The 23277-nt window shown below is 49.8% G+C and overlaps 1 protein-coding gene across 1 annotated transcript in view; it reads left to right on the top strand.

The window, feature by feature from the left end:
• Nucleotides 1-23277, top strand: part of BUD13 (BUD13 homolog) — a 564524-nt gene that overhangs the window by 401757 nt on the left and 139490 nt on the right. The window contains exon 11 of the transcript XR_008551042.1: nt 3789-3904. The gene's annotated coding sequence lies outside the window, so the exon portion shown is untranslated. The remainder of the gene's footprint in view (nt 1-3788; nt 3905-23277) is intronic.

The following is a 23277-nucleotide window of genomic DNA, read 5'->3' as shown; positions in this document are numbered from 1 at the left end:
GCAGAAGCCAGTGTCTCCTGCTCCTCTGGACCGGAGAACCCGTGTGCCTGGGCAGACTCTCCCTAGGGGTTCACCATGGACCACTGGGCGGCGCCCACAGTCTGGCTGACCAGCCGCCGGGGCTGCTGATGTGTGTCAAGGGAGAGGAGCGCGCTTGCCTCTGCCTTGAAATCCCTCCGTGTGCTCTAATCTGACGACCAACCACCAACCATCTGCCCGGCCCTGGCCAGGCTCTGCCAGGAGAGAGGGGCCAGGACTGGGCACCTCCTGAGGTGGGACCTCACCATCCCACCCTGGGTGGACCTGGTTGCAACCTTGCTCTCTTGCTGTGTGGCCTGGGACAAGTCACCCCTCTTGGGATCCCAGCCCGCGTGTGTAAAATGAGAGGATCAGGGAGATTCTGCTACTCTCTGAGTCTCCGCCATTGGGAAGTGTTCGTTTCCTCCTATAAAGTGCTTTGGTTTTGACCCCTTGGGTAGGTGCTAAGTGCTTTTCAGACTAGGGTGGGGGCACCTGGCAGGGTGGTCTGCCTGCTGATGGCAGGCAGGAAAGCTCTCCTGAGGCCGGGCCCTGACTGCTGGAAGGAAGCTGGGAGCCCGCAGTGCTGGGAACCTGCCTTCTCTGTCTGCCCTGGACCCCACTGGTGTGCCCGCCGGCTCCCGTTTCTCCCCCGCTGAATGGGAAAATTGTGTCTTCCCAACCCGACGCGTTCTGAGACCCAATGAAGAAAGCTTGCTATGTTTTAAGGGGCTTAAAATTATTTTCATTCATAACAAGTAAAGGCCTGGACTCCGCCTTCCCTGGGCAAAGACGCTCTGAGAGGGGCCTCATGCTCCTGAGGCCTCACCCTGAGCTCTGTCCTCTCCCAAGCATGGCTGCAGTCACCAGTGACTGGGGACTGAGCTGGGGTCTGCCCAGGGGCCCCCGGGAACCTCCTTCCCGCCCTCCAGGCATATCCCAGGGGCTAACCAGGAATCCTGTTTTATCCATTTCTGGAGGGTTATCCATTTCTGCTGAATGCCGCGGCCTCAGGGTGTGTGGGTGGGGCTGAGGCAGGAGGTTGGCAGATCCTTCCAAGGCAGTGGGGAGCATCCCCCCATCAGGCACCCATCTTTTGTTAGCGAGAAGGAGCCTGGGTCCACGGATATTTTGGAACTGCTCCACTCTCCCAGCCCTTGACCTCCCACCCCCCAACTCTCGGCCTTCCCTGTGGAGAGATCTGTGGGCTGAGTGACTGGGGCTGGGGTCATTCAGGGCCAAGGCTTCCGCCCAGGTATCCTCTCCCCCTGGAATGCCCAGCTGTCCCCACCACTGTTGGGCAGACACGGGGCAGTGTCTAAAAGCCCTGTTCACTCTCCTGCAGAGAGCCACTTGTGAGGACATGTCAGGGACAAGTGGGGAGCCAGAGTGGAAGGCGAGAGCAAGGAAGGGAGAAGAGCAAAGGTCAGAGGCCAATACCTGGAGACAAAGTAAAGGCCCCTTAGCCAAGCTTGGCAAGTGGTCTCAGGTCTGCTGAGACCTGGTGAACCAGCTCTAGGTGACACCAAGCATGCCCGAGGGTGGGGCTGGAGTGGCCAGAGCTTCTAAGTGCTTGGGGTAGGAGGATGGAAGCAAAGGCTGGCTCGGAAGGAAAGGCGGGTGGAAGCAGAAGCTGCATGGGGCCACTCAGCACATTCCAGAAAGAGCCTGCAAAGACCAAAGGCATAGCATCTTGGAGGGCTCCTGTTCTGATTGGACTTGGGAAAATGAAGCTGAACATCCTTCTCCTGCCTTTCATGTTATAGAAGCTGCAGGAATGATGCAGGCCTGCTTTATTTTTTTTTAAGATTTATTTATACAAGCACTGGGTACAGTCAGAAGTGCGGGAGGGTGAGAGAATTCACCAGAGACAGAGTGGGGAGCAGAACAGGCAGAAGGACCGAAGTACACTGCTGAGGGGAGCAGCGGGCGGCAGGAGAGGTCTGCGTGCCATGTAGGACCCTCTCCGGCAGCTGGGGATCGAACCAGCGCTGTGGAGGCCGTGGGCAGCCTTGCAGCCCAGCGCTCAACTGCTGCGCCACCAGAGGAGACCCAATACAGGCCTGCATTAGACCACTCAAACAATGGACAGTAGTTTGAATTGCTGCTGCTCACCTTTTGAAGTGACCCATCCAACTCCTGTCCCCAGAGGTGACCAGGTGGCCACCTGGTGTAAATCCCTCCTTGCACCCCCAACTTCCAAAATGTATTTGAAATAATAGCTACATGGATGTAGAACTTACGCTACATGGATGTAGAACTTACGCCGGGCATGCTGCTGAAGCTTTGTGTACATTATCTTATTTGAAATTATATACCCCATCACACACATACCGTTGATTTTTGTTGTTTTTAATATAGGAACAAGCAGCTCTGGGGCTGCTTTTTTTGGTGGATGTGTCTTAGAGATCTTTTATAGCAGTGTCTGTTCTTCCCCTTTATTCTTTTCCATGAAGTGTCTTATTCCATTGTGGCCAGAGCGGGGCGTGATTCATGATTCCCTCATTCACACATATTTACATATTTATGAGCTTCCTTTTTTACTATTCTAAACAATGCCGAATCGAACATCCTTATGCATACATCTTTGTGTAGAAGGTGTGAGGATTTTATGTGATAATTCCTTGCATTGTCTGGATCAAAAAGCATGCACATTTTCTAGCTTTGTCCTGGGCTTCAATGTTGGAACATTCTTTGGGAGTTTGGTTTTGCCCCCAAGAGAGCGGTAGAGATTGGCCACGCTGTGGCCCTTCCATTCTGCCCTTGGAGTAGACGGCTCAGAGGTGAAAAGTCACAGGAGAGAGGTGAAGGGATCATGCCCACCATGTGTATGCTCTTCTCAAGCAACCTGGAGCTGGTGGTGGCAACTTTGCTGGAGTTTTCCATACCTGCTTTTGGAGGGCTTGTGACCCAAAGCCCACGGAGAATCCACAACTTCCTCTTTGTTTGGAATTTCGTGAAATGATTAGATTTTTGAGAGATTGACCTACCTTAGATGCTTGAATTTAAGATAACAAGGGTTTATTTGCATCCTCCCTAGTATTTGCATCCCCCTCCATGATGGAGTGGGGGGCGATTATGGTGTTGAGTAAACCCACCTTGACATTGACCCAGGAGGTGCAGGAGGAGATTTACTTTTTTGTGGTTATTGTTGTGTTTCCACGGCCTGGAGCAGACCTCAGCACCCACAGTGGGCGCTCATTTCACATTTGGGGGATGAATAGAAGGGCTTTGGAGGCAGCAGAAAATAACTGAGAACTCAAACTTTTTATTCAGACACAGACCCCATGGACTTGCTGTGTGATTCTCAGCAGCTTACTCTCTAAACTTCAGTTGCCTCATCTGTAAAATGGGAACTGATCATGTTTTCTAACAGGAGCAGCCTCACGAGGTCATTGCGAGGCTTCTATAATAAACCTCCTTAATACCATGAATGACTTCATGATGATATACACTTAGCCCAACTTCTCAGGAGTTTTTCCTTCTCAGATGCCTTCTAATCTCTCCCTCAGCTCATCTCCTTACTCTTGTACATTTTAACTGTCCCAGTATAGTCTCCACATATCATTTTTTCTCTGTTAGGTACCAAGTTCAGAGTGCTGTGCCCTTATTCCAGGTATGGGGGGCATGAAGCCATGGGGCTGTGTGCTGGGGTGACGGAGCACCACAACCCTGGCAATCAGCTCTCTAAGAACATCCCTTGATCCTTCACCCACACCCTTGCGCTTCTTGCCCTGCCCCTTTGTGATCCTCCTTTTCTCTGATTTCAGATTACCCTGGGCCCACTACTTGTGCTGTAATCACTGGGCACTGAAGAAGACTTGGTTGGTCCAAGGAATCTATGAGCAGGATGGGCTGATGTCTTCTGGATCATTCTAGAAAGCAGGTAGGCTAGAATCTCATTACTGAGCTCCTGCTTCCCAGCGCCGGCCTAGAAGGGGTCACTCTGACTGTAACCTGATTTATCATCAGAGGTTTAAGCATGCCTGGTCTCCGAGAGTCCAGGTCAGGAGCCCAAGGTTACGCAGTGAGGTGGTCAGTATGTGGTGTAGGCTGGGGGTCCTCTAGAGAGCTGCGCTGCATGCCAGCTACCCCCTTTCAGCTCTGACTGCCTCTTTTGCCTCCTCCCAGGACTATGCATGGCCTGGGAAGAAGAGAGGCTCAAATCTTATATAATTATCCAAATCATGCCTCCTAAATGGCCTCTGATTACAGCACTAAAACCCTTTCTGCAGCGCAGCCCCAGCACCTCTGAATAGAGCTGCGGCCACTTTGTGCGGGGTGTTTTTTCTTCTAAAGCAAAGGAGATGGCTTATCCGCATGCAAAGTAGGTCAGAACCTTAGCAAAGATCTTTTCAAACACTTGGCTTTTTTGAAGTCCTGCTACGAAACTCCTTTTGTTTCTTCTGCCTTTGCTTCTTCCCTCCCACCCGTCTCCTTTTTCCAGAGGCTCAACGACATCAAATGGCTGTAACTGACGGTGACAGCCAGAGCTGCACACGATAAGCTCAATTATAAATAATGCCCAGCTGGCCCAGCTGGGCCAAGAGCACCAACTACAGCCAGGTGGCCTCAGTCCAGTGCCTTGCCACCCCAAGCCACCTTTACAGATGTGTGGGTACCTGGCTAGTCGCTGGCAAGATATATGCCCTCGCCTGTACCCCACCAGCCCAGCAAGGGGTGAATGGACTGGGATAGCATCCTTGCCTGGGAGCCATTGGCCTTGAGTTGGTGGTGCTCATTATGAATCCAGCCTTGCAAAAGATCTTTGTGGGGAATCAGCTCAAGCTGGAATGGTTTAGTGCTTGACCTAATGGCCTGCTATCTTGATGATCAACCCTCTTCCTTTTCCTCTGGCTTCTCCAGAACCCCAGCCCCACCCTCGCCAACTGTAGGCAGGATGAACCAGAATTGGGTAGGCATTATAAATGCTGTTTTGTAGAATGGTGTTTACAAGGGTGATCACACCCAATATCACCCGAGACCCTCACCCAACTCTTGATGAGTGGGGGGATGAACAAGTCCTTCTGGTCCAGGTGACATCTAAGGAAACCAGTCCTCAGGAGCTGAGTGAGGTGACTGCGGGTGCTGAAGACTGTAGGGCTGGAGGGGGTCTCAGGGGCTGGAAGCCAATTGGCTGATGCTGGGGCTTTCTTCCTTACTCTCTGATTATTAGGGGGTGTGTGTGCATCCTCACTATGGAGAGATGAGTGATCAAGCCCACTTGCTCTTTGCAATGGTGATGGTACAAACCATCAGGGAATTCAGTGCTATTCCCATCTAGAAGTATCTCCCTTCACTCACAACCTGCCCTCTCTGGCCGTGGTAGGAGAAGACTCCCCTTTGTTAACTTCGGCCATCTTTCTCCTTCTATTCTCAGTCCGGGCCTAAAGGACAGGTGATTTTCCAGGAAGGTGTCTTCAGAGGTATTTAGAGGGGGTATTGCTATTGACACTCAGGGAAATGGGAGGGGGGTAGGTTTAGGAGTAGTTCTTTATTTTAATGAATATTTATTGAGAACCATCTGCTGGGATGCTTCTAGGTGCTGAGGGAACAAAACCATCAAAAAATCCAGCCTTCCTTTATTATAATTAGTCTTTTTCCTTGTCCCTTATTTAGGTTTTCTAAATTCCTGCCATGAGTGAGACCATCCGGTATTTTTCTTTTTCTTTCTGCTTACTTCACTGAGCATGATCCCTTCCAGCTCCATCCACATTGCTGCAAATGGCATGAGTTTATCTTTTTTGATTGCTGAGTAATATTCCAACAAGCAACTATAAACCAGAGGGACACTACAGGGTGGGGGAGAAGGGAGTGCATCAAAATAAGGGTGGTGGGGATATTACGGGGACTATAACCAAGATGAAAATGCATACATTGTACAGAAATGAAAAATGATGTAAAAAATATGCAAAATTAAAAAGCATAAAAAACAAAACACTTCCAGCCTTCCCGCAGTGTGCACTCCAGTGTGGGGTGCAAACTAAACTACACGGACACCTAAACTGAGGTGGTGATTCTGAAAGCCAAGACAAAGGAAGACAGGGGAGAGAGGCAGGGAGTGCTGGGGAGGCTGCAGTTTCAGACAGGGTAACCAGGAGGGCTCACTGAGAAAAGTATTGATGGGCCTCCCTGGTGGCGCAGCGGTTGAGCACTGGGCTGTGAAGCTGCCCACAGCCTCTGCAGCGCCGGTTCCATCCCCGGCCCCCGGCAAGGATCCCACATGGCATGCAGACCTCTCCTGCCACCTGCTGCTCCCCTCAGCAGTGTACTTCGTCAGTCTGCCTGTTCTGTTCCCTGCTCTGGCTCTGGTGAATCCTCTCACCCTCCCGCCCTTCTGACTGTACCCAGTGCTTATATAAATACATAAATAAATCTTAAAAAAAAAAAGTATTGATGAAATACAGGCTGAGGGAGTGAGGTATGAAAACATCTCAGGAAGGTGTTCTGTGCAGAGGAATGCAAGTGCAAAGGCCCTGAGGCCCAAGGGCATCTGATGTATTTCGGGAGCAAGAAAGAGAGGCTGCAGTTAGATCAGAACAGATAAGGAGCATTGTGCCCAGTGAGTTCAGAAAGGTGGTGGCTGGAAGGGTGTGTGCACAGATTTTGGAGGACCCGGAAGAGCCTTGGCTTCTGCCATTAGCGAGACAGGAGTGTTTCAGCCCCAACAGAGAACTGTGCGGTCTGATTCTCACTCAGTAGCCAATCCTGCTTCTCATGGCTGTCCCTAGGGCCATACCAGCCTCCCAGTTTACTGCTTTCTTTTTTTTTTTAAAAAGATTATTTATTTATTTATTTATTTATACAAGCACTGGGTACAGTCAGAAGCGCGGGAGGGCGAGAGAATTCACCAGAGCCAGAGAGGGGAGCAGAGCAGGCAGAAGGAGAGAATTCACCAGAGCCAGAGAGGGGAGCAGAGCAGGCAGAAGGACCGAAGTACACTGCTGAGGGGAGCAGCGGGCGGCAGGAGGGGTCTGCGCACCATGTGGGACCCTCCTCCGGTGGCCGGGGAGCAGCCGGGGATCGAACCGGCGCTGCAGAGGCTGCGGGCAGCTTCGCAACGCAGCGCTCAACCGCTGCGCCACTGGGGAGGCCCATTTTACTGCTTTTTTTTTTTTTGCTCAGTAGTTGAAAGGAGCCAGGCCAGACCAGAGGGGAAGTTGAGTCCCTTTGTTCCAAAAGATGGCATTGAGTTCAGCTCAGAATTTTGGAAAGACAGCAGTGCTGGTTCCGTGGCCGCGTCTAGGAGCCCGGAATCCGAGCCTGAGGCAGCTCCTGGCTGGGGCCCGTCTCTCCCAAGACAGTCAGGCGCACGAATGTCTGTGCACATCTCTTCTCTTCATTTTCCCACTCTTCGGGTGTCCGGCTTCCACCCTGCCTGTGGGCTCTCTAATGACTGTGAGATGAGGCACTGCACAGCGCGGAGGAGCCAGCAGTGTGGGCAGGCCTGAAGATGCTGGATTTCTCACCTCTCCCGCCTGCTCCCTCTCTTGGCGCCGGCCCCCACCCTCTCCTCTTCTCACCCCTTTGCAGAGGAGAGCAGACAATGCAAGTGTGAAGATTGCTTGCCTGCTGGAGCTCCTGTCTCCTCTGTTCCCAACTCAGAAGCAACAGTCATGTTTTCCACATCCGGCCCCAGCCCTGTCTGTGTTGGGGCATCCGGCACTTCCATTCTGCTCCCCTCTCCTCGCCTCCACCCTAGAGAAGATCTTCCTGCCCTTTGGTGCACAATCAGGAATCCCTGGGCTGTTGAGTGGGGCCTGCTGCATTGTGATGCTAATGCATGCAGCAACTCTTGAGTGAGCAAGATATGGGGAGCTCCCGGGTGCCCAGTTTGTGTCAGTCACTCAATGTAAAGGATCCAGGCCTTGCGGTGGGTTATAAAGGTGGTTTGTGTCTCCGAACGTCAAGGTCAGTGAATCCAAATATAATTAACTTACATTCAGGTTCAGTTCATGTAGGTGGCCCTGAGCTTGCCCCTCCCCCCATGGGGGTAGGGAAAAGGTGAAAGAGCCCAGGATTCCTCTGGGCACCCCCATCCTCTTGTCACTCCTGGGAACTTCCCACTGTAGCCCCCCAGACACAGGTGTCTCCTTCCTTCTCTCAAAAGGAGACCAGCCAGGGAGGGTGGGGGAGGGTGGGGGGTGGGGGCTTTGTCAGCTTTCTTCTGGGGCAGGGTGGGGTTTGTTTACCTGTGTAAATTGTCTCTTCTCTTTGAGAGAGAGCAAGAAGAAGAGAGAAAATGAAACACTTTTGCCACCTCCTTGTTAGCTCTGAGTCCCAGGTGAGCTGGGGAGCTCACAGCTCCTTTTGTGTGACTGGCGGCCTGTAGCGTCTCCATGGTGATGCCTTGAGGCTTCTCTGGCTGGGGACCCGCCTTCCTCAGCAGTATTCTGAGCTACTAGAATCAGGGCTAGAGGAGGAAGAGGGACCCTCTGGGACCAGCTGGGTCTGGCTGGGGCTGGCCTGGTGCTGCCAGTTCTTGCTCTGCTGCTGCTTCTAGACCAGTAGCAGCTTTGGAACCTGGGATCCAGTGAGGTTCCCAGGTCTCCTAGGGAACACACCAGTAGTGCGGCTTTCAAGGTCTTCTAGAAGCTGGTGTCAGGCTCCCTGTCCAGGTCTGTGTCGTAGGACTCCTCTACACAGAGTCACTGCTTGAGCCTGGCCTGGTCCCTGCATTGCCCCCCACCCTCACCCCAAATGGTACTTATCCCCACCTCTGTATTTGCTCTGGCTGTGCCTCTTGGCTGGGACCTTTCGCTTCTTAGTATTTCTCTACTCGGTTCCAGAGCTGTCTTCTCTGGGAAGCCTTTCCTGATCCAGACCTGAGGCCTCCAGTCTCTCACCCACCTCTAAATCCAGACACCCAGTGGCTCCCTGGCTCAACTTGCTGGCTCCGGGAAACACATAATGGCTGGTGTTGCTAATTCATTTTGCCCACAAGGGTGGGGAAGGCATGGGTCCAGTTCTGGGTTCGAGTGATGGCTCTACCACTTGCTAATCTGCTCCCCTGGGATACACGAGTCTCGTCCGAGCTCTCTCACAGAGCTGGGAGGTGACCTGTGAGCCTTGGAGTCCTCACCTGCAAAATGGGATCCTCCCAGCACCTCACAGACTTGTGAGGGTGAAAGAGATTACTGTAGGTGGAGGTGACAGGGCTGGTGTGGGTCGTGAGTAGCAGGCACAGTCCCTGTTCACTGCCTGCCCCCCATCACCAGTTTTGTTGTTGCTCTCTGCTCCCCCGGCACCTGTGTTTCTCCCTTACAGCCTTTTGCACAGAATATAACGAATAATTGGTCTCTTGCAGTGATCAACTTGATGTTCTCTTGGGGCTGCGGGCAATGGGCTTTGTCTGATCACCTGGTCCGTGGCTGTCTCCATGTGCTTAGTATAGAATCTGGACCGCAAGGTGCTCAAGCAGCCTTTGCTGACTCACCATCTGAACTTAGACTAGGGCCCCTGCTCTGCTAGCCATTTGCTGCTACCGAGCAGGCAGTGTTTTTCACTTCAAGTCTTGAGGAGCCTGACGTAGAAGAGGTGCCCTGTCTGTGACCCAGGGAAGCAAAGGAAGAAGTGACCAGGAGGGAGTCTCCTAAGGAACCCTTCTCCTACTAGAACCCTTCTGTAGGATGGTTTATGGGAAAGCAAACAGGGGAGGCAGAGGAGTAGACCAAACAAATCCGTGGTGTCCCCTGTTTGTGGTCCACAAGCCGGGAGTACTTTGTTCCAGAACATATTAGTCAGTCCCAGAGAGGCCACACCCGCTGGACATATGGAAGCCATCAGGCCTTGTTCTCTGGGAGAGCTGGCCGGTGTGCTGATTGGCTGGAGGTAATTCCCACGAGCCTTGCTCAAGTTGGGACAAACTCAATTTTAAGTTAAGTAGAATATTTTTATTTGAGTTAATGTACATTGGATCTGGTAAACACACAGAGTATATTACTACACACTCTGCAAATGTGCAGTCCGATCAGCAAACAGATTAGTTTTAAGTGAAAAGACACTGGCAGACGCTTAAATTCATTGACTTGTTGAGAACGTCTAGATTTGGATACAAATGCACTGGAACGCTAGATCAGTTTGGTGTCTCAGCCCATCCGCACGGAGAAGCTATTGATTTTAGTTGATATGCATTGATTCCCAGAAAACAGGACGGCTTTTGAAAATGAACTTCCAGTAATTTCAGGGAGAAGCTGGCGCGTTTGTCTCCACGCGAGGCTGACTTGTTTTGTTAAAAGTGTCTCTGCGCCTCGAAGGAACGGAGCAGCAGACAAATATCTTCGTATGAATTAAAATGCATTGATTCTTGGAGGGAAATGATGGTCTCTGTTAAAAGCTTTTGGGGGATGTTACCAAACAGGAGTTTGAATAAAGTCTTTGTTCAGTGTCCCTTCCTCTGTGCCTTCTGCTCTCCTCAAAGCGAGGCAGTTTTCAGGCCCATCTGAAGGTGAAGGTGTCGCAGGAAGGTGGGAGAAGGAGGAGTGACTGTTGCCCTGGCAACCTCCCAACCCCCCTGCCCCCCTAGTCCCCCAGCCCCTTTCTCCTGCTCCACGCCAGAGAAGGGTCACCCAAAGGGTTCTGTGATCTCACAACCAGAGACAGGTGAGGTCAGGTGGCCCTGGAGGAGCCAAGGGAAACAAAGATTCCATTGATAAAGAAAAATAGCAATGGAAGGGGGTGGGGTGGGGGGGGTGGGCAGAGGCCAGATGTGGGATGCAGAAGTGAGGATGTGTGTGTGCAGTTTTGGTCTCTTGGCCAATGGCTGCTCTGTGCAGAAGGGGAAATGACTGGATCGTAATCATTGCAATGATGCGGGAGTGAGTTATCTCACTTTCTTACCTTCTGAATGAGTTGGACATGAACCAGAGGCATAATTTAGGCATTTCTCACCCTCATTAATGAATAGCTCCCATGGGGTGTGCAGACAGCATGGCTGGGAAGATGATTCCAGGAGCCAGGAAGGAAGTGATTGGCTCAGAACTTATTTTTCTTGTGCCGAGACTCCCTGGATCTTTCTGGATCAGTGCCACTTAGGACAACTTTGAGAGTTGATCACAGAGTTAACTCCTCTGTTGCCACTCCAGCTCTTCCTCAGCACCCCCTCCACATCCTGTTCCGCCTTAGGTGGGTGATTAAAACCTTCTGGGGTGGGTCTGTTGCCAGGGAGTGGTGTAGAAAGTGCTGACCAGTTGCCCAGGTAACAATGGTTGTGAACATTAAACCTCCTCCATGGGCAGTAGAAGAGAGGGGGGCCCAAAGTGAAGAGCTTCCTTCCACCTCCGACTTTTGCTGCTATAAACCAAGGGTAATAAGGTCATGTCCACTCAGCCCAGATTGTAGATTCTTTACCCCTTTACTCCACTCCACCTACCCCTAATTTATTTTAGAAAAGGGGTCCTTTAGCCTTGGAAGCATAGGATCAGTGCACGGGAAGAGGTTTTAGGGATCCTTTAGTCCAACCCCCATCTGGAGCTTCATGTTCTCCCTCCCCAAGGGCAGCATGTCACCTCCCAGGTGCCTTTTTCAAATAGTTCCAGTCAATTGTAAAGTGCTTCCCAGCCCTTGCCTGCTGCACTAACCCTAAGTGAGCCTCAACCCAGAGGTTCTGGTTCTGTCCTCTGGGATAGCAGAGACACAGTCTCATCCTTCCCCACGTGACTTTGAAGATAGGGTTTCTCTTTTCCAGGCAAAGCTCCTGGGTTTTTCCATCATTTCTCGTAGGACTGGTTTTAGGTCCCTCTGCCATATGCAGAGCAGCTACATCCATTTTGGGGGGGGGGTCAAGTAAATAAACTTTGTTTAAGCTTCAAAATATACAATAATAGACAAAAGGCCATTTTGGCTTTGCTCTTTCTGAGGATCCAGATGTGATAACATCTGGGGTAGGTACTGCCCCTAAGATATCAAAATACCCTCTACTTCCAATCAAAGCCATAGGCAAGGAAGTATCCTCAGTTGGAGGCAGGTTTGGGATGGGGAGTAGGAAGGACAGAAGAGCTTGGAATGTGAATTCTGAGAAGCAGAAGAGTGAGAACATGATAGACAAACCCACTAGAAATTGGGCTCTGGTGCAAAATGAAAATGGGGCATACTTTGCTCAAAAATTATTTAGGCTATTAAGATGGTAACAGCAGACAACATTAAACCAAACAAACAACCCTTCTGAGCAACTGCCCAGGATGCAGACCCACGCGGCCAGCTCGGAGCATACGGCACCTCTTTTTCAAGGTTTCAGTCTTCAGTGCCCTTGTAGGTGATGTTCCAGGACTAGTTCAGCCAGAGCAGAAGCAGAGTAACTGTCCTGTTTTTCTGGATCTGTCCGTTAGTGTTATTGAAGCCATCTATGATCACATTAGCTTTCCTGGCAGAGCACACAGGTGAGTCATACTCAGCATAATGCACACTCTTGCCTCTAGGTTTGATTCATACCTGTAGCCTGCCATCTCCCCTACCCTTATACAATAGCAAGAGTTCCATAGTGATGAATTGTGCTTTGCCCATAGGAGCCATCTCAGTGCCTAAATGCATGCATTGCCTTTTAGGTAGTTTTTTCACTCAGTCTATAGAGAAACTGTGATAAGCACAGGGAGAGGAATCAGGAAACAGGGAATAAAACTCGATCCTGGTCCCAGGTTGTTCATGGTTTAGAAAAGAAAAGATAATTTAGACAACAGTTACCTGAAAATGGCCTCATTCCTGCAATCGTGTGCTACAGGAGTGGGGTAAATGGGAAGTTGGTTTGCCTGGAAGTGAGGGAGGACTTCAAAGAAGAGGCAGCATTTGAGATGGCTCTTGGGAAAGCTGAGTAGAAATTTGACACATAGAAAAGGAGGAGGTCAAGTCCAGTTTCTGACAACCTGGTTTCTTTCCTTCCATGAACCCCAACTCATTTCTTTTTTTTTTAAGATTTATTTATTTATACAAGAACCGGGGTACAGTCAAAATCACGAGAGAGAATTCACCAGAGCCAGAGCGGGGAACAGAACAGACAGACTGACGAAATACACTGCTGAGGGGAGCAGCGGGCAAGGCAGGAGAGGTCTGCGCGCCATGTGGGACCCTCGCTGGCGCCTGGGGTTTGAATCGGCGCTGCAGAGGCTGCAGGCAGCTTCCCAGCCCAGTGCTCAACAGCTGCACCACCAGGGGAGGCCCCCCAACTCATTTCTTATAGCTGTTCTTCTGGGGCTTTACTGGGGAGCTTGGTCCTGGTGGCTCCCCACCGATTTCCAAAGCCTATTCCATTTCTGAGCCTTTCCCGCCGACCCCAGTGCCTTGACTAGAAGCCATTGCTGAAGTTTTTGCTGCAGTTTTAATTTCTTGACATCATCTGGGTGCGTTGGGAAAAATGAGATCTAATAATGAATGATTACAACTCTCAAGTTAAGTCTAGTTGGTTGACTAATCAATTTGGTTAAGTGAAAATCCATAGCAAATGAGTCGACCGCAGTATGACATTTCTCCATCCAATTTAAATTAAAATCACCAACCATAATAATTTCACAATTACTCAGGGAGGGCACACTGGAGACTTGACCCCCGGAGCAGAGAAATTGCAAATGCCGCAAAGAATGGGCTGAGCGTGGGGTGATGAGGGAGTCACTTGAGATGAACTCTGCCTGAACTGCTCAGCCTCGTCAGCCCCCAGGGTGGCAGGTCTGCCAAGGATGCTGAGTGGCGATTTCCTGTTCTTGGGTGCAGCTCCCTCTCTCCCCTGGGGAGGCAGGAGTTTCTAACCAGGCTAGAGAACCCACAGAGGGCCCCCGAACAGGATGGCAGGATCTCCCTTCTCCAGGAAAAAAGATGGGGAAAGAAGTGAATGTTATTCTTCCCAATTCAGAGTCTCCCAAATTCTGACTACCTGTTTCTGGGCAATGGATGACATACCTGTTTATCTCCACCGAGAACTACTTAGGAGTACTAAGTGCGTATAACAGCTGATTAATGTTTTTTTCTAAGTGTGATGATGACAGAGTAAAGGAAAGGATTATATTTTATCTAGTGTGACAAATGTTTACTTGCTGACCATCTTCTTTATACCAGACACAGTATTAGCCACTGGGAGAGAGATGAATTAAATGTACAGTCTTGCCTTTAAGGAGCCCATAATCTCTCGTGTAGCCTAAGAGATAAAATACTTCATATGAATACGTGGTGGGATGTCATGAATGTTCAGTATGTCACTAGGAGGATGAGAATGATTTTGATTGGGAAATCTCAGCAAAATTTTGGTATGCCAGCTATCTTATCTTTCAAAGGCATTTAGTAGCCGTCCTACCTCAGAAAGTTGTTGAGAGATGAATGGTGAGGCTGATTAACACTGTACATTCTCCCTCAGTCACTTGTCCCATCTTCTGTAAGGTGGAAATCCCAGATGTTGGTTGCGCACGGAGCCACCTGGGGTCAGGACTACATTTCCCAGCCTCCCTTGTGTAACTAAATTCAGGCCAGTGGGGCACAAGTAGAAGCAACATATGCAAATTCAGGAAGTGCCCTTCAAGAAAGGGAGCTGCTGTTACCTTCCCTTCAGGCTAATGAATTCAAGCAGAGTGGCTGGAGCTGGAACCCTCATCTGGAGATCTGGAGCGTAGAGGGACAGCCCAAGTAGAGGCCGTGCAGGCAGAGCAACAACAGGGAAGGAACCTGGCTTCCAAAGTGTTGCATACACCAGCCCTACCCTGCTAAAATAAACACTTACCTTATGGGTTTACTGTCACTCCAAGCCAAGTCTAATTATAATAATTTCAAAGGAATTGTTGCATAGAAACCACTCAGAACAGCCCTTAATAATAAAGGCTCAAAACTGGTAGCTACTGTCGGTATTTTCAGTCCTTACCCTAAAGGGCATAGAAGCCCCTGTCCTTGACCCCAAGGTGTTTGCCTTCTTTTCCTATGGGAACTGTTGGCTGAGACACCTGGCAGTTTGCCTTGTGGTTAAGATCCCGTGCTCAGCCTCTCCTCCCCCCACAGCGCACTCTTCTCATACTCTCAGCTTATCACTTCCACCCCTACCCCCAGACCTAAATCCTGCTGTCACCAGCTTAGCCATTACTTAGAGAGAGAAGCAGAAGAAGCAGCCTCGGAGAAGTATGAGCAGGGAGTTGGGTCCTGTGGATCAATTTGTAATTTTTCTTGTGGCTGCAAGAGAAGCATGAGCGATGCGTGCACTAAATCCCCAGCACGGCGGCATGTCTTTGCTTGAATTATTTATCTTTGGGACCCTTAGCCAAGTGGGGCTGGGGCTGGGGGGTTGGGAGCCAGTGGGTGCAAATATGTGCTCCAGCTTAGGCCATCAAGGGGGTTGGGAGCTGGGGAAGGCTGATGATTTGTCCTTTTGGTTCTGAACATCTTGCTGCAGACGAGGACAGGGAAGTCTGTCTAGGCGGGCACAAACACTTTTAGTTTCTGGGTAGATGAGAACAGAATCACTACTTTATATTGGGGAGCCTTAGTAGAAGAATGTTGATTTTTTTTTTAGGATTTATGTATGAATGCATTTTTAAAGCTTTAACTGCTTTATAATATAATTTAAAAAAATTCTTTAATTGAGATAATCTTGGTTCACAACACTGTATGGCTGAGGGACACAGGTTCTCACCAATTCAGATGTCTGTTGTCACACCACAGCCACCCCAAAGCACCCATTATCCTCCACTGTAGTCCATTGTGTCCCCTCCACCCTTTGTTCACTGGGAATGTACTAAATCCCAAGCTCTGCTCCCCCCACCCCACACAGCCTCAGGTCCACAATCAGATTTTTGGATTTGTCTGTTTCTTTATATTATACCGGTGAGTGAAATCACCTTTTATTTGTCTTTCTCCTGACTTACTTGTCTTAGCATAATCCTCTCCAATTCCACCTGTTGTTGCAAATGGCGAGAATTCATCTTTTTAATAGCTGACTATTATTCCGGTGTGGGTGTATGTTCTTCTTTATTCACTCATCTGCCATTGGGTTGTTTCTATAGCTAGGCTATTGTCAATAGGGTTTCAATGAGGAGAGTGCTGAAATTATATCCTCAGAAATAACTGGAGGCTCTTTGCCTGTTGTTGGACGTGTATGTTAAGAATGTGTAAGTAGATATTCTGTTCCTTAGAGGGGAAGGAGAGAAGATTGTGACAGCTCTCTTGCCTGGGGGTCATGGTCATTAGAAGCAGTATCTCTTACCTGAAGGTGTGAATTTGATAGACATTACTAGTGTTCACAATATCTCCAAATCTCTTCTCTTTCCTGTTCTCCTGAAAGTTAATCAGTATTATGTGGCTAGCTCTGGTCAATGGAATGAAACCATAAATGATGTATGAGCTTTTAAAAGTGGTTGTGCATTTCTCCATTATTCTTTTTCTCCCTATAGAAAGTTCTGAGGTGGTAATGTCATGATCTGGTGGAACCCACATGAGCCTGGGTCCCTGAATGACTATGTGGAGCAGAGCCCTATGTTCAGTAGCACTGGGCAAATAGATTCATGAGAAAAATCATTTGTTGTCTTAAGTATCATGAATTTGGAATTGTGAATAACTGCAGCACAATCTAATCAATCCTGATGAATGGTGCCAAATCTTAATGGGTATGCACATCTTTCATCTTCAGCCGGAGGCCAGGGATAGCCAACCAGAAGTTGAAGTCTGAGTGGGTGACTAGAATTTTGTGCACATGGTTGGAGCAGAGAAAAAAATCAGTAACAAATGGATGCATAGAACAGGGGAGGGGTGAACGCAGGTGTGATACAAGAGTGCCTGAGTCAGCTGATGAGCTCAGAGAATGTTCCAGGGACAGCTGCCACTGTTACTCTGACATTCTTCTGTGACATAGATTACGGAGGGCAGGTAATGTCTAAGATACCAAAACCAAAAGGAACAACTGTGGAAGCCCTCTCAGACCTTGTTACAGGCCAACTTGTGTTCCCTTTTCCCCACATTCACATGTTCATGCACATGAAGCTCTAAGTACCCCTGTGTGCATGCCCTTCCCCCCTCCACCCTCGTGACTGTATTTGGAGGTAGAGCCTTTAGGGGAATAATTAATGTTAGATGAGTTCATAAGGTGGGATCCTAATTCAGTAAGTCTACAGTCCTTATAAAAGAAGGAGATGCTGAGCTCTCTCTCTGTATGCTCACATACCAAGGAAATGCCCAGTGAGTGTGCAGAAAGAAGGTGACAGTTTACAAGAAACTTATCTTGGTGGCTCTTGATCTTGGACTTCCAGCCTCAGAACTATGAGAAATAAAACTTCTATTGCTTATGCCCCCCAGTCTGTGTATTTCACTCTGGCAGCCCTGGAAGACTAAGGCAGACCTTGAATTTGGGCTTTTCTAGTATTCTCTCTTTCACTCGCCCTCAAGATTTCATGTGGGGAATTTGTTTTATGGAGTTAAATTTTTTTGAGGCAGAGGGGAAAGAAAAGAGAGGGCAATAATGAACATATTAATACATCTCTGCACTTTTCACAAATACTTTTGTTCCTACATTAACACAAATGGCTTCTTATTACAGCTCTGTAAGATAGGGGTGATTACCCAAGTCCTGTAGACTGTATTCATGCACTCATCTGCATTTTTGGAGCACCTAGTGTGGGGAGGGGGGCATGGTGCTAAGTGTTGGGATACAGAGTCCAACAGGCTGCGGCTCCTGTTCTCAAGTGGTTGAGTGAATTGAGGCTCTGCAGGATAAGCTGCTAGTTTCAGTGTAACACAGCTAGTCAGGATTCCATCCTGCCTGTTAAGCTCTGTGCCTGACTTCTTGGCAAAGAAGGAGCGAAGCAGAGACAGGCAGTAACAACTGCTGACGAACTCTTGCATTCCAGTGAAAGCTGTCTCATTATCTTCCGGAAGCTGAGGGTTGGTGTCACATCTAGGCAGTCTGTCCAGCTATGGGTTGTCTGCACCCCCTGGAACTCTCTACCTTCTTCTGTGCTGGCAGAACCTTTCTGTGTCCAGCTCTCCTGCACCCAGATGCCTTGGGGAAAGCTGGCTTCTCTCAGGTCTAGAGGATGAAATACACAGGGGCAGGACAGTTACAATCTGCTCTACCTACAGTTCTAACCAACGAGACATAATAGAGCCTGCAGGGATTCTTTGTTTTCACACCTTTTTTTTTTTTGAGGGGTATCATTGAGTGAAAACCTGATGCCTTGAGCTGCTATAGCCAGTTTGTGACCATGAGGGGAGAAACCTAAGGACCTTTCGTGGCATCCTGGAGCAGAGAGAAGGAAAGAACTGGCTCTTGGTGTTGATCAAATTAATAAAAGTACTTCTTGTTATAGCAGATAATAAATGTTCTCATTGCTTAAGCCCTTTCGGCTTTGGCATTTTGTTACTTGCACAAACTTATAGGCAGAAATAGTCAACCAGCTCAGCTGGAGGACCCAGTGCCTCTGCTGCTGAGCCAGTGTATGCCTTTGTGTAGGTCACACAACCTTTCTGGTCTTCTCATCTGTAGAATAAGGGTGGGGTCAGTGGCCATCCCAGAGTTACCCCTCCACACTTTACTCTGGGCTCAGCCCTGGGGCAGGTGACCGGGGGTACAACACAGTGTGAGGACTGCGGACTGGATGGGAGAGAAGCAATCTATGAAATGGTTGGTGGCGGGGAAAAGGAAGAGCAGACGAGGGGTTTTCCCCTCCCCGTGTGAAGGAAGGAAGGAAAATATGTGTGTAAGGGAGAAAGGAAGTGTGTGCTGCTGGTGAGGAAGGTACCTGGGTTCCATGCCACCCTGGCAGCCCTTTGGGGATCCCCCACCCAACACTTTGCCGACAGATGTCAGCCTCGCATGGTGTGCCCACAGATCTTTGTGCTGACACCCCTCACTGGCTGGATCAGCTCTTTGGGGGTGAGTTGGCATAGCACTTCCTGGCAGTGGTTGGTCTGTGATAGGCACAGATTTCTGGCCAGCCTCAGGGTGAAGTGAATCAAAACCCCCCAGATTTAGCTTCCACTCAGGACCTAACAGATTCTCCACTGTACTTTGGACTTGGGTTTTGCCATCCCTGGTCACCCTCATGATGACTCTGGTAGGTTGGCACTTGTGGTGGACCAGATTACGTAGAAGAAGCAACCAAGACATCTTGACTAAGGCCACATGGCTGATCAGCAAAGGGACCAGGCCCAAGTTTAGATGTGTCTGAATTCAACCCCCCTCCTGGCCTGGTTTATGAATGAGGCCTTGGATCATGGGGCCAACTGATTCTTGAACTTGCTCTCCTACCCCTGAACCTAAGTTTAAGGGGCTCCAGAGACCCCGACCCTCAATGCTCTGCTTGCTTCTTTCATCTCCTGCTTCTTTCTCTGAAATGTCATTCTATACTCCTCTCAGACCAGCTTCCCAGGTACCGGGGCTTTTAGGTCTCCTGTGCCATGTGCCACTACCACTCGCCCCCCTCTCCTGCCCCACCCATGCCAAACCAAGTAAAACCTAACAAACCAATTTCCCTTCTCAACACATGTATGCGGCTTGGTATTCATTTATTTTTTTCACGCCATACTCAAATATAATTGATCACTTATTATATGCAGATACCGTCAAGTGCTAGAGAGATCGAGGGTGACCCTAAATGGACATGGGGCCAACCCCACAGAGTCACGGTCAAGTGCACTTCTCATACTGAATCCCCTCCTCAGCGCTGTGCCATTGGCGATATGAAACCAGTCTTAACGTGCGAGGGACAACGTCAACCATTAGTAGGTGTGGTGTGGAATAAATAAATTAATGGAATTGGGTAAAGGGCCGTGAAGGGCAAAGTGAATACAAGAGGCACATTGCAAGGAGGTCAGGCAGCCTGCCTTCTGTTGCTGCATCCTCAGAAGATGCTAAATTGTCTAATAAATGGTTTGCCAGCCCGGGACCCTGGAGAGGGCGGCTGACATGCCCGAGGCCTGAGGCCAGCGCCCAGCCTGAGCCCGTGTTGGGAGGATGCATTCTGAATGCAAGGTGTAGGAAATAGAAATTATTAAACTCGCAGATAGGGACAGACCGCCTTTGTGTGGCTGCAGAGTAGGGAAATTATGCTGAAGCAATGCATTGCAAATCAGCCGGTGCGCGGCAGAGAGGGGCTTTTATTCTCCAGGTCCCGAAGTTCCTTCGGCAGCTTTTGTGTGCAGCCACGGAGGCCCTTCTGGGAGGAGAGAGAAGCTGGTAATTTCGTGGCTGATTGGCAGACTGTCCAGAGCCAATAAAGACATTTGTTTTCTTGCTGGAGTGCTCACAAACCCAAATCTCAGCTCCTCGATTTTATCTTTCTTTTTCTTCTTATGATCCACCCCCCTCCTTCTTTTCCATTAGGGAGAGAAATGAAACCTGACTGTCTGTCTCCACTCGCATGGCTTAGAGTGGACTCATGGGTATGGGCCCCCATCCTGCAGACCCTAGAGGACATTAGCCCAGGGTATTTGGCCTTTTCTCTAGGCATCCAGTTTGCTTTGGTGCCATCTATATTGCTTAACTGTGCCGCTTGGGTGCCCCGGGGGAACTGGATGTTTATATTCCCACGAATCCACCCAACCTCTTTGTGCATTTGGTGTTTCACTTGCTTCAATTTAAGGATGCGTATTGGTGACCTATGAAAGGTCTCCAAGTTAGTAAATCATGGCACTGGGATTTGAAGTTAGGTTTATTGGATTCTGAAGGAGTGGTGTCTCACTCTGCCAGCATTTGTGGCATCCCTGCTGATTAAGATGCCCTCACTGGTACTGGGGGGGTCTCCAGTTGGGTCCTCCAACCAGTCGGTCCTAAGTCACGTCTGGAGGTTTTAACAGAATTCTCTGGTTTAGAAATGGAAGACTTTGGGGCTATGTAAATCCCTCCTGGACTCATCTCACAGATCATGAAACTTAGGCCCACAGAATTCAGGGGCTGGACCCAGGTCCCAGCTGACTCTCTGGTGACTCCCAGTCCTGTGTCCTGTCCATTTCATCTACGTAGGACTTAGGATAGATTTGATTGTAACAGACACCCCCAAAAATGGTGACCTCATTCCCTGATGTAAAATAAAGCAGACACAAGCAAATCTGATGTAAAATCAAGCAGAAACTAGGGTGTAAAATACGTGTTAGGTATGGCAACTTTACAATGTTGGCGACCGAGGCTTTCTCTAGTCACTGTGCTGCCTGTGGCTTCCTTCCCAAGCTCACCTCAGGGTCCAGGGTGGCTCCTGAAGCACCAGTCATTACATCCAATAGGAGACTTTCTGGAAGACTTTCTGTCTTACTGGCCAGACTTTAGTCTATGGCCACACTAATTAAGTGGGAACCTGGAAAATGTTGTCTCTTAGCTGGGTGCCTAGTGAAAAGTCAGGATTGTGGTTCTTTTCCTAAGGAAATGGTGGGGAGTGGGAAGGGAGCAACTAGCAGCCTTGTCTGTAGATCCTGGGTCTCTCGCCTGCTGCCAGCACAGAGCCTCTGGGGTGCAGAGCTAGGGACTCCCGGCCAGAAGGGAGGCCGACCCAGGAGATCTTGACTGGCAGAAAACCAAGGTTTCTTTCCTTTTTTCTTTTTCCTTCTCTCCCTGCAGATAAAGGCAGAAGAGTGTGAATCAGGGGACTTTTTCATGTAAAGCCACCTACCTTAGTTTACTTGGTGCTAATATATCCTGGTTTTCTTCAAAGACACCACCGGTACAGCTTTGGTGCTTTCTGGGATTTGGCAAACGTGCAGGTAGAGTGTCAGGACAGACAGTGGGAGATGTGATGGCTGAGCGGGGTAAGGCCTGCACACGTGTTTTTAGAAGGGAAGGGGAGCTGCACTTGCACGGGCCCTGGGACCTCTCCAGTCACGTCCCAGGTTTGGGAAGCAGGAAACACGGAGGCAATGGAGTAAGAAACAGCCTAGAGGTAGTTGAGTCCAACCAGCGGCTTTTACAGAGGGAGGACCCAAGGCCCGGAGGTGTTAAAAGTTTGCTCCAGATTCACAGAACCCAGACTAGGTTCCCACCTGTCTAACTCCTAGACAAAGGCTGTCTTGCCCGTACCTGTTGCCGCTCTGAAATGTATGATTGTTCTCTTGGCCTTTTGTGTGTGTTACTATTGTTTCCCCAACTACAGAGCCTCAACCCTTATTATGTTCAAAGCATTATGCAAGGCTTTGGACCGAGGAGCATAAAAAGATGAATAAGACAAAGTTCCTCCCTTAAAGAATTTGCAGACTGGAGAGGAATGCAGAGGCACTGGCAGCCAGGTGTAAGGCAAGACAGGCGCTGAGGGCCGCGCAGACACGGGAGGGGCTGTTATGGAAAGACAGTGATTTGGCTGGGAGGGGGGTCCATTATGAAGGGCTTCCTGTCTGGGGGTCTTCAAAGAAGAGCAGGACTGAGGGAAAAGCTGATGCAGATGAGAAGAAACACACAGGTAGAGCCTGAAGGTCGTCATGCAAGGTCCTCGCTGGGGACTGTTGAGGGATTTGGAGGGTTCCAAGGTAGCACCCAAGGAGAGGAAGTTCTAGAAGGGTCTCCTCTGCCTCCTCTGCTCTAGTTCAGCTCACTTGTGGGCAGTGTTCTTGCACCTGTTCGACCATTAAATCACCTGGAGTAAATCTGGGGGTGCTTGCAACCCTGCTAGACCAGGGGCACCCCAATCTCTAGTGGTGGCACTCGGGCATCTTTTTAATCTCCCAGGTGATGCACCACGAACAGTGTAGAGCTAAGGCCGGAGGCAGGTGGAGGTGAGGGCGGGGTGAGGCCATCAGAAGTCCCAGTGGGACCTCCAGGAGGAGGGGGCAGATAGGAAGGTGGACACACACTAGCCCTCCATGCCAAACGCAAGGATACAGAGACCCAGGACAGTGGGGGGCAATGTTGGCCCCCTCAGCCTGCTTTGGCATCAAGGTGTTCAGGAGCCCTGAGCCCCCCAGCCCAGGCCAGAGCCTCTCATGTCAGCACGCTGCCTCCCTCTGCCACTGGCTCTGTCTGTGTCAGAGCCTTTAACCAGCAAACGAGGAGAAAAAGACTCTGACACCGGATGCCTGAACTCATTTGTGTGCTGGGGAAAGTCTGCCTGTGTCGAGTGTTAATTCAGAAGTTGCTTGGTTCTCATTTTTGCTTGTTTTCTTCTTGCTTCTGGGGCAGATGGGAACTTAGAGAAGCTGGAACTTAGAGAGGAAGTGGTGGGGTGGGGGTATTGCTCTGCCACTCACGTTTGGGGGTGGGATGGGAACAACGGCTGCCCAGTGGTTGGGACAAGGGTTGGCAGGAGGGACTGAGGAGGACCACGTCGCAGGAGAGAGTAGAACGTGGCAAAGGACACCCCAGGGTAAAAGTGATCCCCGCACCTGTCC

The sequence above is a fragment of the Talpa occidentalis genome, unplaced genomic scaffold (assembly GCF_014898055.3).
Source record: "Talpa occidentalis isolate TD23 unplaced genomic scaffold, MPIMG_talOcc4v2.1 talOcc4.12, whole genome shotgun sequence".
Taxonomy (NCBI): domain Eukaryota; kingdom Metazoa; phylum Chordata; class Mammalia; order Eulipotyphla; family Talpidae; genus Talpa; species Talpa occidentalis.
The sequence above is the reverse complement of the archived record's forward strand: the minus strand, read 5'-3'. Positions and strand labels throughout refer to the sequence as shown.